At 50.1% G+C, this 14,360-nt stretch overlaps 1 protein-coding gene across 1 annotated transcript in view; it reads left to right on the forward strand.

The window, feature by feature from the left end:
• Positions 1 to 7,533: 7,533 nt before the first annotated feature.
• The window catches only part of VANGL1 (VANGL planar cell polarity protein 1), a 50,341-nt gene continuing 43,514 nt past the window's right edge, over positions 7,534 to 14,360 (forward strand). The window contains exon 1 of the mRNA XM_044238981.1: positions 7,534 to 7,642. The gene's annotated coding sequence lies outside the window, so the exon portion shown is untranslated. The remainder of the gene's footprint in view (positions 7,643 to 14,360) is intronic.

A 14,360-nucleotide genomic window follows, 5' to 3' on the forward strand; every position in this document is an offset into this window, starting at 1 on the left:
CAAGAAGGTAGCAGAAGGTTGAGGGGGATAGGCACAAAGCCCCGCTTGCTTCCCTGGCCCCTTTTCTCCTCTGAAGCAAGAGCACGAAGCCACTGAGGGAAGGATAGTGAACTTTCTAGATCCGTGGCTCCTGGGAGAAGGTAGAAAAGCCTCTCCCAAGAGATAAGCAAAGAACCGTTGTTGTGGGAAGAAGAGTAGGTGGAAAACCCTCTGTCCCCAGGGACAGAAAGAAACATCTTGGGTCCAGAATTCTACACTGATTCCAGGAAGATGCCGACAAGGCTGGGGAAGAGTAGATCCATGGAAAGGACTAGCGAGACGAGAAACAGACTCATGTCAATAGAGTCAACCATATCTGCCAAAACATAAAAGCAACGCAGTGGAGCAAGATGGACTTTCCCACGAATGGTGCTGGAACAACCGGACATTCACGTGCCGAAAATGTTATTACTTATTTTTTTAAAGATTGTATTTATTTATTTGACAGAGAAATCACAAGTAGGCAGAGAGGCAGGCAGAGACGGGGAATCAGGCTCCCTGGCAGGCTCCCTGCGGAGCAGAGGGCCCCATGCGGGACTCCATCCCAGGATCCTGAGATCATAACCTGAAACAAAGGCAGAGGCTCAATCCACTGAGCCACCCACACACCCTCAAAAATGTTATTGTTGACCTGAAAATGTAAAAATGATTAGACGTTCAGAACTTCAGGTCTTTTGCAATTAAAAGAAGGAATTTCATTGTATCTTGGAATTTATGATTTATTTGTCTTTCAGTTTCTCACCAAGGCGGGAAACACAAAGATCACGGCAATGGAATTTATTATTATTATTATTTTTTTTTTTTTTAGGAAAGGTAGAGAAAAAGAAAAGTAGTGGAGGATGGGGAGGGTAGTAATCATTAGAGAAGGGGAGAGGGAATCAAGAAACAAGAAAAAGGAATCTGTCTTAGTGATCTATGACCAACCAGTGAGAAATTCCTGACTGGGAGTTAGAAGGCCTGGGTTTAGTCTCCAGCTCGTGAGCTTGGGGATGTCCCTTTACCTGTCTGAGCTTTTGTAAAGTATACACATTATAGTATTACCAGGAAAATACCACTAAATGAGATAAGAGATAAAAAATGACAATTATAATGCCTGATAAATAATTTTTAAAAAACCAACAAATAATTTCTTCTCTCTGGTCATTTATATGGTTCACAAATCAGCAAAGTTTCCAGAGAAACTTGCAGAAAATAAAAAGTCAAGATGAATACTTTTATGGAGTATTCCTTAAAAGCCATTAATCCACCATCGTGACCCAGTCATAGTGACTATAGTCACAGTCTAGAGAGACTATAGTCACAGTCACTATGACTGGGTCACGATGGTGGATTAATGGCAGAGTCCTACCCTGCCCAAACTCGCCCCTCCCCTCTGCAGCACCCAGGAAGACCCTTGATGACACAGGGGGAGGTGTCTCTGTGTGGGGGCCAGAAGCTGGGGCCTTCAATCCATGCCTGTGGCTGCTCCTCAGCCCATAGGGGTCTGAGCCCAAGCCTGCAGTGCCGGAGGCTGCTTCGCCCTCAGGAAGTAATGCCACCTGGTGTTCGTCCAAGTAATTAGCTTAACGCGGTAGGCAGGGTGTTATTCGTGTTTCTCATAAATAGGTAATGAATTACTGATGATGACTCCGTAGATTAAAAACAAGACGAAGAAAACTTCCAGGCCCCAGAAGGTATTATTAGCCAGTTCAGCCCTGCCCACGGCGGGCCCTGCGTGTGATCCCCTGCACTGCCCAGGCAAGTGGAATGGCCCTGGGAACACGTAGAAGAGCCAAGGCCATGTGTGCAGACTGGTGTCTCCATCAGGCTCCTCGCCCCTGGCGCTCTCCTTCCACTGATAACAGGGCCACCGAAGCTGCAGGGGTTGACTGTGGGCTGGAGGATCCTGCTGCCGAGATCTGAGCCCTACCTGACATTTCGCTCCCTCCCAGCCCCCAAGGTAATGATAGCTGCAGGGCCTGGGAGTGGGCCTGCCTGCCCGGACCTGCTGAGCAGCGGCGTGGGCACGGGAGACCGGCCTCACTGGGGAGCCAGAAGTGCACTTGGTCTGTGGCCCTGACTGTCTGGTTAAGCTCCCGTGGGCCCCGTGTCTTCACATGGAGCACGTCTGCTTTTTCAATGCCAGTGGCTTTTTCAAGTTACCACTGCACATCCTTCCCTCACCTCACCTCAACTCCTTAAAGATGACAGATCTCAGATGCAGAAGACTTCAGAGAGCACTCACTACGTCTGGGGTCCCCGAAGGCCTTCGGGGTATGTGAGTCCATTCAAATTATTTGAAAAACTGGGGAATGTGTATTTTTCTGTGGTTTCCATCCCAATGGCAATCAGATTCTCAAAGGCCCCTGGGAAGCCTTCCATATGCCTACCCTCCCTGGCCTGACTTCATCTCCCAGCTTCCCAGTTTCTGTTGGAGCTTCCTGCCTCCTACCTCATGGAGAATACCCAGATGCCCTTGACCTCTGATGCCCACCTGTGCACTCACCTCTGTTTCTCCTGCGCAAGACTTGTCCTTCCAGCTGTCTCCCTGGTTAGTCTTTCTTTCTGAAATTTTGAAATCTATGATTTCTTCTCCTATAAACAAGCTTGAGGGCTTCCTCTGTCGAAACGGCGTGACTGTGTCACCTACCTGCTCACCTCTGCCGGTCCCTGTCTAATCTCTCTGCCTCTCAGTCTGCGTTTCTCTACCCACTTCTTGCTCCTTTATCTATTGCATTGTCAACAAATCTCCAAAACCTTTCTGCAGCCAGTCTCCTCCCGGTACTAAAACCACATTGCCAGAAAGCCGGAGAGCTCACGGATTAAAGGGGGCATCTGCGGTCAGCCAGTCTGGGTTCAGAGCCTGGCCTCCCTTCTTAGCTGCTGTGGACCTCCTGTAACATATTCCACTTTTCTATGCCTGAGTCGTCTTCTCTGTAAAACGCAGATGATATAATACCCACACGGTGAGGAATAAATAAGACCTGTAAAATACCAAGTTCTGTTATCATTTACCCCTATACACCCCAATGGTACTGACATTCAACGTGCCTAAAACGGACCTTCCCTTCCCTCTTTGAACTTCTTCCTCCTGGCTCCCTACCTGCCCAGGATGGTAGCATCTGTCATTAGGATTCCCTGTGTCTCACCACCCCTCATTGGGTCCTCCTGCCTTCACTCCTTCCGCAAATCACCCTGCATGCCTCATACCGGTTCATCCTACTCCCGACTGCCTACCAGATAAAGGCCAGTCTTCCTGCTCACCACATAAAGCCTTCAGGACCGTGGTGTCCGCCCCCTCTTCCAGGCTGTGTCCACCCCTCTCCTGCCCACCCCAGCCCTGCTCCTTCCCTTATGCTCACCTCCCTAGACACACTGCTGGATGGTGCATGCCGCTTCCACACCTCGGCCTTCCTGTCCTTGCCCCCGACACCACAGGCACCGGCGTGGCTCAGGCCTCCAGATCTGCAGTCCGACGCTGCGTCCTCCTTGCCCCGCTCTCCACCAGTCCGTCAGGGCTGCACACCGCCACCTGATACGGCCTCCTGGACATGCTCTGCCACACTTCAGTGCCTTTGCCCAGAATGTTTCCTCCCACTTTATCGGCCAAATACTCATCCTCCAAATTTGGTTCCCAGGGTCATGGCCAGGGGAAGCCCTGCTGCTTCTGCAAGCCGAGCTGGTCCTTCTTTCTCTGCACCCGCAGTTCCCATCCCATGCCTGAGTCCATCACAGGGCTCTCATATTGGCTACAAGGCTGTAAGTAGCAGCCTAATCCAGCAGCCTGAGCTCCTGCAGGAGAGTGAGGGGCACACACTCACCCCCCTCCCTTATCTCCTCTCCTGCTTTGTTTTCTCCTTAGTGCTTGTACCCTCTGACCCCAATACACATGGTCCTCATTTGTCCATCTCTCTCTCCCCTCTAGAATATACACTTTATGAGGGCAGAAGCTTTTGTCTGCCTAGAACAGGGACTGGCACATAGTAAGTACTCGGGAAATATTTGTTGTGTTACCTGTGTATCCCTAGCAGCTCAGACATTGCCTGGCTTGTAGTAGGCACCCAGTGTATGCTTTTGAATGAATGGATGGGTGAATGAACACTTTATCGTGTTGCCAGCCTGTTTTAAAAAGTTCAAACACTAGAGTTGGACTCAAGATTTTCTACCTTCTAATCTGGCCACTCAGTTCTGAAGGCTCTGTGTCTCAGTAGGAGTGCTTATTTTGAGTCCAACTGCTCTGCCACTGCCCTTGACCATATCTCAGATACTGGTCTCCCCACACCCCTATCCATACTCCAAACAGAAATACTATTTACCCATTTATTCAACTCGTATTTATTAAGCACTTGAGATAGCCAATCCCTGTTCCAGCCTTGTCATCCCCCTCGGCTCATGCTATTTCTTTCTTTCCTCAAGGTAAGGACAAGTTGACCGTGACTGCCATCCAGTCCCCTGTGACTCTCTCCTTAGACACTAATAACCCATATTTTAGCATCCCATCACTGGCATTGTTAACCAAAATAATACGTGGCTTTTCCATACGTGGCCTTCACAGAACATTTCCTTTTAAAGAATCAGCACTTTATAACATTTCAAACATTTTGGATGGAAATCCTTCCAATTTTTTTTTTCAATTTTTCCTGTCTTCTTAGACTACTGTATACAGAATATCCATCTAGTCTTTATAACTCAGGCTCATCGCTATTATTCTGTGATGTGACAGTGTGCCAAGAGAGGTAACTGGCATTTAGGAGTTAAACAAGCTTCCCTTTGCAGACCCTGGGGTTTCCTGAGGTCACCTCCTGCTCTCTGTTGTTAAATGTCTAATTGACAGTGGGATTAGAAATCAGATGATGAAGCTTATTAGAAAGGTTTGTAAACAAAGTGTAAACAATATCTAATGTGAGGGTGTGAGAGATTCTCCTACTTATAAAGTCTGTCCACTTCAAAGAGTGGATTTTGTACGGTCTGTTTTGTTGATCAGAGACCCAAATGCTGTTTTTCAGGTGTATTCAGAATTCTCAAGGCTGGGTAAGTGACTTCTTAAAAAGTGTGCCTTTAGTGCATTTAGCATTTTATATATTTTCTTCTGTTGTTAACTCTCTTTATGTGCATCTGTCAAAACTTTTCAATTAGATTGTTCCCTGATTAGATTATTAACTTCCCAAAGGCAAGTTGTATTTTATAGTCCTGCATTCATTTGCTAGGGTTTTTTGGATTTTTTTGTTTGTTTGTTTGTTTTAAAGCAATGACTATGTGGAAAGATCTCTGCTGGAAAAAAGATAAATAAGACGTGGTATTACACATTATTGGACAGTGGAATAACCAATACAAGGTAAGAAGGTGAGTATGGAAACCCAGAATGCTATGTGAATTCAAATAGGGGAGAGAAATGTTTTCAGCTTGTGAGAACTAGGGAAGGCTTTGGGAGGAGATGGCATTTGAGCTGAATGTTGGCAGACCCGGGAGAATTTTAGTAAGTAGAATTCTACCCATGAGAATGGACAGGAAGGGAGAAATACACACATTAATTTGTGAAACATATATTGCCATGCTGGAGAGAGCACCCAGCACAGGACCACACTTTCCTAGTTAAGTCTGGAACAAATGGAGAAGTGAAACAATGGAGTGGCAGATGGAACCCACAATTTTACCTTCATTACTAATTCAGGTTAAGCTGGAGAACTCAATTTTAGGCAAGCACGAAATAAGCCTGACCCACTTGCTGGTAGAAAATGGGAGCCAGGGCAGACCTCCAGGTTATACAGACTGTCCTTCAGCTTCGGAAAAGTTTTCCAACTCTTACCTTTTACACTTGTATATGTGAAATTATCAAATTAAAATACAGAGTAGATGGCATTTAAATGTGAATTTATTGTCTTAAAATAGAGTTTATTTTGCACTGTTCCCCTTTCCCACAGAAGCACATGGTGAGGTGTCTAGATTTCATAAGCTACAGTGAATTCGAGTCAGTTCCCATCAAGATTTAGTGAGGATCTGTGTATTTCACAGGGACTATTCAGGAGCCTCATAATTAGGAGCGGAAATCCCTGGCCTGTTGTTACCTTGGAGGGTCTGCATTTTAAAGATGAAAGACACGTTTTAAAAAATAAAGTTCTGCATTTGAGCATGGTGGCTAGACCACTGGATTTACCCTTTGGAAGCTGGCTGCTCGAGTCAGAAGCCCCTGCCCCCTGGAGATAGGTGACGGATTGATGAGGGGTGGGCAGACGTCCTGAACTGCCAAGGGTGAGCAGAGGAAGATGGTGGCGGGCTGGGGGTGGGGGTCAAGGTTGGCACATTGAACATGAGACGTCCTCTGAAGAATTGCAACATATAGGAGAGACCATGGGGACTACAGGGATGGGGGAGAGCGATGGTGAGGGGCCAGTGACAGCTTTGGAAGCTCAAGTTTCCCAACTAAGGCTAGCTCAGGGTGGGTGTGTGTTTCCCCACACCAACTGCCCACAGTACTTGGTTAGGCATGCCTCTACAAGAGAGCTCATCATGTAAGCAGCTTTGGGTTCCGGCCAGATTCCAGACTCTCCACAGGGATCCCTAGCCCTACCCACACAAGACAACTAAGTAAGAAGAAGGCAAACATTCATAGAAACAGTTGACAACTGTTCAGTGCTTACTGGGCACCAGCTACTGCCCATACTCTTCACCTGGAGCCTGCAAGATTGCCATTCTTAGCCCCTCACTTTTTGGACAGGGAAACAGAGACTCAGAGATGGAAGCCCACCCTGTTAAATCAGGAGCAAAGCCTGGGGTTGCCTGACTGCCTTCAGAGATGTGTTCTTCCAGCAGTTTCCAGAAAAATGAGATGGTGGTGGGGGTGGCCGCAGTGATCGTTCTGTTAGAGGAGGACCAGGGGGAGGGGTGGCTCTGGGGGTCTGGGTGTGTGTGGTTATTTGTGGGGTCATTTCCCGGGCTGTGTGTGAGTTTAAGTGTGCACAATGTACATTGGTTGCGGTGTGGGTGTGTATGGATATTTGTAGTTCAGTTCTAGGAATGTGTGTGTATATGTGTGTGTGGATGGGGGGGGGCGTCTGGTCCCTGGGCTGTATGAACGTATGTAGGTCTCCGGTGAAGGCAAACAGGCTTGGATTATGTGTATGATTGTGTGTGTGTGTGTGTGTGTGTGTGCGCGCGCGCGCGCATGTGTGTGCGTACACGCGTTTGAGGGTGCAAGTATGCTGGGGTGCAGGGCGGGGTCGATCCCGGGCCATGTGTTAACTATGTCTGAATGTGTGTGTGGTGAGTCCCGGGATCTGTGTGTGCATGTGTGCACGAGCGTGTGTGACTGTGAGCGCGCCGCGGCTGTGGGGGAGACGGGGGTGGGGGCGGGGACGGGGAGACGCCGGCCGGCCCCGCCCTCCGCTGCAGGTGGGCTGGGCCCGCGGCGGGGCCGGCCGCGCTCGCTGCTCTTGGCTCGCGGCCGCGCCGGGCTCGCAGGGCTGGGCTCGGGCTGCGGGGCGGCGCCGGGACAGGAAGCGGAAAGCGGCAGTGCAGCGGCGGCGGCGGCGGGGCTCTGCCTCTAAGGGAGCCCAGCGCAGGCCGCAGAGCCCGGACGCTGTGAGCCGAAAGCGCGGGCCGCGGAGCCCGCACGGCCGGCGCAGAGGTGAGTCCCGCGGGAGGCCGGGCGCGGGGTGCATACCGCGGGCGCAGAGACGCTCCCGCCGCGGAGTCTCCGCACCCCCTACACCGCACTGGGACCCCGGGTCCCCGCCCTCCTCGCCTCCGGCCGGGAGACCGCTCCCCGCCTCCGCGCCGCACCCCTACCTTGCCTCCCGGGATCCCACTCCTTTCCCAAGCCTGCGAGATGCGCCTCTCTTGCCCCGGCCCCTGCCTGCCCCGTGTTCGCTGCTGCGCCCCACTACCCCGGCACTCCCTCCCCGCGCCTCGGAAGCCGCCTGCTGCCCTGGCCGCACTTTGGGGTGCGCCCCGGGGTGCGCGTTCCGGCCGGCCGGCGGGGAGTGGCCGACGTTCCCGGGACACCGGGTGGCCCTACCGGCCCTGCGGCGGGGGGAGGGGGACGGCGGGCCGCTCTCCGCTCCCCGGGAACCGGGCGCGCACCGCCGCTCCCAGCCCGCCGCGGGGCTCGACCTGGTAACCGCCAGCGCCCGGAGCCGCCGGGTCCTGCCTGGGTCAGAAACCGGCACAGAGCCGGCCTGTGTTCGCACCTCGCTTACAAAATTGAGCCGGCCCCAGAGGCCTGGGGGGCGAGTCCGGTTGCGCCCGGGAGAGCGCAACAGGCAGGTAGGAGTTTACTTTCAAAAAACGCCGGGGTGGAGCGGAAGACATCCGGCAAGTCTCTGCCCGAGGTGTCCCGGTTGGAAGAAATCTCTCCGCGCCGGGGCAGCCTTCGCCACGGGCAGGACCTCATTTCCTCCTGCAGTCTTTGAACTGCCCCAAGCAACGCGCCCAGAGAAGTGTGAAGCTTTATAAAAATTTAAACGCGTCGCCGGTGGAGGCAGGCGTGGGGCCGAGCCGTGGCCTGGCGGAGATGAGCTGGTGAGCCTCGAAGCTGAGAAATCTCTTGCTCAGTTTTCACATCTACAGACCAGGTATAATGGCCCAGCCGGGAAGGTGTCGTGAGTCCGTTTAGCTCCTCGTTAAGAGATGTCAGAGCGCTTTATTGTGATGATTGTGTGGCTGGCGCGTGCATTTTGTTAAACCCTTAGACCCGGCTGTGGTTGGAAATGCATGTATTTTTAGACCTTTATGCCAAAAGCTAGCAAGCTGTAAAGAATCTGGCATTTTCCCTGATATGTTTATGAATTTTACAGAGTTGCTGGAAAATATTATAGCTTGTGTCACCAATCAACAATGCTAATTAGCATTCTTCTTCCTGGGGGGTGGGTTGTTTGATTACACAGCTCCTAGGCTTTTTAGTGACATGGCAGAAACTGTCTAAAACCGGGGAGAAGTAATTAGTCATTTTATGTAACCACTAATTAGAGTTTTTAGAGTTGAATTAAATCAGTGTGATATAGCTGGGGCTTTGATTTCTGGGAGGAAACTGTTTTATTCTGCAGTTCAGAGAAACAACACTCTTTACCTACCCATGGGCTTTTAGCATTCCCAAACATTGGTGTCTCTCAGGGTAATTAGTGGAACATATAGTGTGAAGTTTTCACTGTTAACAGCCTTTGCAGGGTGACTCGGTTGCAATTTAATTTGTAAGTAGAATGGGAGAAGAATTTTGGGAATGGCCTATTTGTAAGGACAGCTTACCAAGCAGGACGTTTTTATTGTCTTAGGTGTTTGAACAACAGGACAGAACCGTAAAGGCGAGTTTTCCTACAAGCCCCAATTCCATGTCACACCAGTCTGCTGAAGAATAAACAGATGTTGGGTTAAAAACATCTTCTCCCTCCATCCCCCTAACACACACAAACACACACCCTCTCTGCCTCAGACCTGGCATCGTGTGCGTGCTTATCGCATTGTATTTTAATAGGCAGTGTGTACCTTTTGGCTGGGAACCCCTTAGGAGCTCCAGCTGTTTCTGATTCTTTTCTCCCGGACGCCCCACAATGCTTGGGACGCTGAACCTGTGAGCAGGAGTTGGAATTGCAAAATTCTTTGTGGGTTATGTATGTTTTGGACAACAGTCCGTGATTGTTGCCTACCCTCTGAGATGTAAATAAACAGTTCTGGTAATTGCTGTATTGCTGTACGTTTTCCATGGTTCAAGCCCTGGATCCTTTGCTTACTGTGACCTTGCTTTCCTTAACTGTAACTTGACCTGAATGCTTGTTGTTCCTTATATGGTGTGTTCTGAGGATTAAGTGAGATGTTACATACAAAAGACTTAAACAGCCCACAGCATATAGTGAGCACATGATGAACTGTAGTCTGTTTTTTATTAGTGCCAGGCACTCTCTCTGTCAAGTGAACTAGCTATGGTTAGGGGGCTAGCTGTGTGCGGACATGTGATGTGGGCATCGTGCTGTGCCATTTTCAAGAAGGTGGACAAGACAGGTGTAAGTGGAAGGGCGCCTGGGTGGTTCAGTGGGTTAAAGCCTCTGCCTTCGGCTCAGGTCATGGTCCTGGGGTCCTGGGATCGAGCCCTGCATTGGGCTCTCTGCTCGGCAGGAAGCCTGCTTCCCTCTCTCTCTCTGTCTGCCTCTCTGCCTACTTGTGATCTCTTTCTGTCAAATAAATAAAATCTTTAAAAAAAAAAAAAAAGACAGGTGTAAGTGGACTTGAGCTTGGACCATGTCTTCACTAGTGGCTTTGGTCTTGCCTGAAGCCAGATGAAAATGTGCGTGCCTCTCTCCCTCAGGGTCTTTCTGAATCCCATTTATTGGACAGTGATCATTGGACTTGGCACCATGGGATTTACAGAGAAGGTAGTACTCGTAAAATCTATTTTTCGAAGCTTAAAAATCTAGCAGGGGATAAGGGGGTCACTTGAAAATAGATATGCATCACAGAACCCCAGACACTTGAAGCATTCACAGCTCTTCGGAAATCTATACCTAGCTGCTGGGGGTATTTCAGAGGTAATTAGGGCCTGGAGCCAAGAGCAGTTATTCTCGAAGGTGAGTTGAAATCATTGGCAAAACAGGTAAAATGAGGTTGACATTTTCTTTGCTTGTGTACAGTGGCCCAGGATCATTCACCTAGAAGAGGTCTATTGTAATGCAAGTATCACTGGATTTGTCACAGATGCCACAAGCCCTCTGATCCCTGTATCAGTCACCTGGATGATGTGTTATGGTTTATAGACCAGAAGTTCATCAAAATGTTTTGCAGAGCTTGCCATACTTCTTCCCACCTTCCCTTACAACCCCAAGGTCCTCCAAATAAATGCAATAACACACAGTCTTTTCTGATCTGTCTGATATTCCCTTCCAACCTGGTACTAGCAAAAGGAGGCCCAGGGAACAGAATAGACGTCACTAGATTAGCTACAGTTAATGGTATTCGTTCGGGATAGAGTAGTACTGACCAAACAGTGCATTTTTTTTTTAAGATTTTTATTTATTTGTTTATTTGACAGAGGGAAATCACAAATAGGCAGAGAGGCAGGCAGAGAGAGAGGAAGCAGGCTCCCCGCTGAGCAGAGAGGCCGATGCCAGACTCGATCCCAGGACCCTGAGATCATGACCTGAGCTGAAGGCAGATGCTTAACCTGCTTAGCCACCCAGGTGCTCCCCAAACAGTGCATGTTAAGAGTATGCAAGGAATACAGAGGTCTCATGCCATACCCACATAACCTTCCTAACTTCACTTTACTGATAAACAGTAATGCCTAACAGTTGTGCTTTCTGTGTACAAGGCCCTATTCTTTTTTTTTTTTTTCCCCGAGGCCCTATTCTTAATGTCTGTGAATTCTCTCACGTAATACCCACTGCAAGCCGTTAAGTAAAATGTAATTCTGTTGTTAGAGTTAGGGAAACAGGCACAGCAAGGGTAAGTAACTTGATCTGAGGTTATCCAGCTGATATACACCAGAGCCAGGATTTGAAGGGTGATGGTGTTAACTCCAGAACTTTTGTTCATTGCTTCTCCTCCGTTGAGGAAGAGCTGACCGTGAACAAAATTATTTCAGTTTACATGTTCCCCTTGGGTGCCCTCTAACCGAAACGGGGTACCTTGAGAAAAATGTCCACCGTAACACACAATAAAAATAACAATTAATGGGGAAAAATAATTAGTAGAGCAAACGCTTTAGCATTCTATGCCTGATAAAAAGTAGTAAGCACCATCTACCTAAACGTAACAGTACCAGAACCTTCTTTCCCTTGGAAATAATCTCCTCTGAGGAAGAAGCAGAGTGGCTCTTGAGATTCAGCTTGCCTCCCTGTACCCCTTGAGAGAGAACTTTCTACCCTCCAAACCAGAGTTCCCTTAATTACTTAATAGCTGTAGGCAGAGCCGTTGATGTTTTTATAATTTCCTTTTCGCCGAGGTTAACTTAATGTTTACCACTGTCATTACCGTAACGTATTATTTCCCTCAGATGATTTTCTGAACACTGTGTTTTTCTTTTAAGTAGTAGTCAGGCACATTATATGTGGGTGAACCTGACTTTAGGGAGAGATTCTCTTGGAGGCCACTGATGGTCATTTTGTTCTGAATAAAGCGTGGCGAAGGGGCTTCTCTGGGACCTTGTGCCGCACAGCAGAAGTGCACTGGTCTCAACTTTGCAGAGATGTGAACTGACCAGCTCCAGCCCCATGCTGGCTTTTGCCACCAGCCCCCACCCCCCACCCCCAACCCCCGCCCAGGCAGTACCTGCAGCTACTGCTACAGCCAGGTGCAGGGTGGTGGATGGCAGGAAGGCAGGGGGAGGTGGTGGGGCCAGGCACTATTGGGCAGCAGCGGGACTGACATCATAGCTGACTCCTACCCTAGCATGTGTGGAATAGAAACGTTGCCGCTGAGGACACGGTCCTGTGATCCAAAAGCTGGCGGTTCTGACGTCGCTGCTCCGCTCATCACCGCGTTGCTCTCCCCTCCTGGAGTGCGGAGAATGGCAGATGGGCAGCCTCCAAGGTTCCATCCATGGTGCCTCTGTGGCCTCCACAGCCTGAGGTCGGCCACAGACACCCTCCCTCGGCACACAGTTACTGAGCATCTGGTACGTTCCGGGAACTGTACAGACGTTGCCAGTTGTGGTCCAGGGTGCTGTGATGGGCCCCCCGTCACCTGGAGGATCTGGAAAGGCCTCTTGAGAAAAGCAGTGTTGTCATTAAAAGCTCCAGAAGGGGAGTGCAGCTGGCCAGATGGGCAGGACCCTGCGGACCCAAGGGAGGTTTTCGTGTTGTATTCCAACTGTAGTGGGACCCCACGGAAGGGTTTGAAGCAGAGTGGTGACATCCACATTGTGACGTGGAAGATCACCGTGGCAGCTGCCCAGCTGCACTGTGTGGGTCGTCTCTGGGGGCCCACCGTTCCAGATTCTAGGATCCATATTTCCACCTTTACGTGGCTGTTCTGTTCAGGCCTGCGCTGCCTCCTGTCCATTTATTACCCCGGGGTTGGGGGGTTAGGGGTGGTGGACCTGATTCCTTGTCATTGCTTTATTATCTTCCTGATAACGGGTCCCTCTGACCTTATTTGACTTCTGCTAATTTCTTGTGCATACAAGCGAACTCTCTCCTAAACGTATCATTGCAGTGATAAGCTTCACGATGGGTGTTTCTATTAACTACATCCACGCTCTTTCACTGGCCCTTAAAATGAGTCCGCTCTGGATATTGTCAGTTTGCCTCCCTTGCTCTTTCTTAATCCTTACTCAGATCTGGGACAGGAGTTGGTAACTATGAGAGGAGCAGCATGACTTAGGGGAAGGAGCTTGAGCTCAGCGTAGACTGTAGACCAGATTCCATGGGGAAACTTGCAGGCTTTGTGACAGGTTAGCCCTCTGTCCAGGAGCCTGGGGCAGGTGGGTGGCCGCCCTCCAGGAGAGTGAGGAGAGGCTCCTGAGGACAGTGACAGCGGGATGTGAGGGAATCCCGGGAGAGAGTGTCACACCTGGCATGGGGCTGGGTGGACGGGATTGATGTGATGACTCTATCCCCCGGCAGAGGACACTGGAGAGAATAGGCCAGGACTCCAGCAAGCACTGGTGGGGATAATGATGATCCCAAGGGGAGCAAGAGGCAGCCGAGTGGGAGATGCGCACTGGGGATTTACTCTTTCACTGTTTGTCAAGTGCCTAATACGTCCAGAGTATGCCGCGGTAGGGAAACCGTGGCTCCCGTCTCCAAGAAGCTTACACTAGAGTAAACCCATGGATGGAGAAGAAACATGGATGAGTTTTGAGCCTTAAAGGGTAACTTGGTGGGAGAGAGGGTGGGAGTGTTGGAGAAGCCGTGGCAGCAGCGCCATCCTGTCAGAGGATGGGCGGCCGCAGGAAGCTCTGGGAACACAGGCAGGGCGCCAAATGTGCGCCTTGTCATTGCTGTGTCCTAGCCTTGCCTAGCGTGCTCTCCTGTGGCTGCTTGCTAAATACAGAGAGAGATGAATGCAGAATGGGATCAGAAGGTCTAGGGAAAGGAGGATGAGGGTGTGACCTTTGGATGTGGCCCACTTAGAGCTGTTTCAGTGGAGTGTTGAGGGAGGAAGATTGGGGTGGCAGTTGAGACGGAGGGAGTGGCAGCATATACAGACCACCCCTTTGAGGAGTACAGGGAGGACTTGGGGAGAACCTGGACATGAGTGCTGGTAGAGTCGGGTAGAGCCTTTCCCCAGAGGGCACTTGTGAGCCCATGATTGCCTTTGAGGGACATGCCTGGAGTTGTCTTAATGGATGGCCAGAGATTTTAATGAGGACTTGGAATGATGTCCTCTTGCAGAGGGGGAAGGGGAATGGAGCCTGG

This window comes from Neovison vison, chromosome 2 (assembly GCF_020171115.1).
Source record: "Neovison vison isolate M4711 chromosome 2, ASM_NN_V1, whole genome shotgun sequence".
In the NCBI taxonomy this organism is placed as follows: Eukaryota; Metazoa; Chordata; class Mammalia; order Carnivora; family Mustelidae; genus Neogale; species Neogale vison.